At 57.6% G+C, this 1,584-nt stretch overlaps 1 pseudogene; it reads right to left on the reverse strand.

Moving 5' to 3' along the window:
• Window positions 1–22: 22 nt before the first annotated feature.
• On the reverse strand, window positions 23–1,361 carry LOC107125189 (annotated as a pseudogene).
• Window positions 1,362–1,584: the final 223 nt, after the last annotated feature.

The following is a 1,584-nucleotide window of genomic DNA, read 5'->3' on the forward strand; positions in this document are numbered from 1 at the left end:
CCCCCAACAGAGACGTGCTCTACAAAGTGCCACACGCAACTCTGGAGAGCCAACAACCCAGAGAAAATTTAGAACGAGAGGAGACGGCGCTTCGAAGCAAAACGGCGCCAGCGATCCTGGTTGTGGCTCGGTGGCGCGACTCCCGATGCCGGTCAAGCGAACAGAGCTGCCGGGGTACCTGTCGAGCAGTCCATCTGGGAGGCGTTTGCCTCGCACTCCATTTTCATCTTTTTAGCGCGGGACTCCGAGGTCGACGTGGCCACCGGGTCCGTTGTCAAAAAACAGGGGGGGTCCAGGTTGCCGCGGCGACCCAGGTTCCGCTCCAGAAGGTCCATTTTCCTTTTCAGAGAAGACCGGGCTATGGAAGAGGCGATGACGGTCCCCGAGGCCTGAGCCCTCCCGAGCAAGTTAGTGCCGGGGATGCTGTGCTGGAGGAGGAAGTGGTCTATCCTGGCCTTCAGAGAGGGGTGGGGAAGGGGCTGGGAGTGCTGGCTGAACGCCACCCCCGTGAACGGGTCGCTGGGCACCCGGCCCCAGGATGCCTCGCTCCGGTTGCACTTCTCCAGGGTCTCCTGGTCGATGACTTTGCCCGAGGGCAGGAGCATGGGGAACGTCATCACCTCCAGGGTGATCGGGTCCAAGAACTCTTCGGGGACGTCCTGCACGGCCTCCATCAGCTTCTGCTCCTGGCTGTCCGGGTTGCCGAAGGGCACCACGTCACTCTCCATCGGGGACGGGAGGCTGGAGGCCTGCCCGCCGAAGCCCGGCGCCGGGGACTGCGAGGCGACCCGGAACACGTCGCCCACCACTTCGTGAGGGCAAGATTTGGCCGGCTGGCCCCAGACCTCCACTTTCTTAATGCAAGGGAGGCCGCTTCCGGCCACGTGGGTAATGCAGATTTTTAAGTGCGAGACGCCACTCAGAGAGCCGGGGCCTTTGTTCCACAGGTCCAGAGATGCGGCGCCGGAGAAGGAAGAGAGAGTGTCCATCGGATGATGGAACGGAGGCCTCGGCTTGAAGCCCCGGTGGCCGAAAGTCACTTTGCTTTGATTCTTCAGCACCGCTTTGCCCACCAACGTGAAAGCCTCTTTCTCCAACAAGGGTGGACCGGCCAGACCTGAGAATGGGTTGTTCCAAGAGGCTTTGCCGGATGAGGTAGATGTCCAAATGTCCAGCCCCGTGATGTTCTGGCAGCTGCCAGAGGAAATGTCTATATTAATCCGACAGATTTCTATGTTGAAGGGGAAAGAAACCATCACCTGGACGGGGGGCTTGATAAAATATTCACAGCGGAACCCACGGTTTCTCTTGGCGGGGTCTTCTGAGATAAGATTTTCTACTTCGTAACCATCTGCGGAGATCTATAAAAAGAGAAAGGTTTTGAAACCACTCATGGTGTAATCAAAACAGGGAGGCCCACAGCTTCTATAATAAGCAAACTCGTGCATGACCTGGGCACCGCTAAGGACTTTATTTCAACGCACAGCTCTCCTGCGGGAACATAAACTGTGCTTCATCACTCAACTTTAGTTGCATCACACCCCAAATGTTCCTGCTGCAGTTAAGAAGTCCCCCCATCAGTGT

The sequence above is a fragment of the Gekko japonicus genome, unplaced genomic scaffold (genome assembly GCF_001447785.1).
Source record: "Gekko japonicus isolate JY-2015 unplaced genomic scaffold, Gekko_japonicus_V1.1 scaffold21938, whole genome shotgun sequence".
NCBI lineage: Eukaryota > Metazoa > Chordata > Lepidosauria > Squamata > Gekkonidae > Gekko > Gekko japonicus.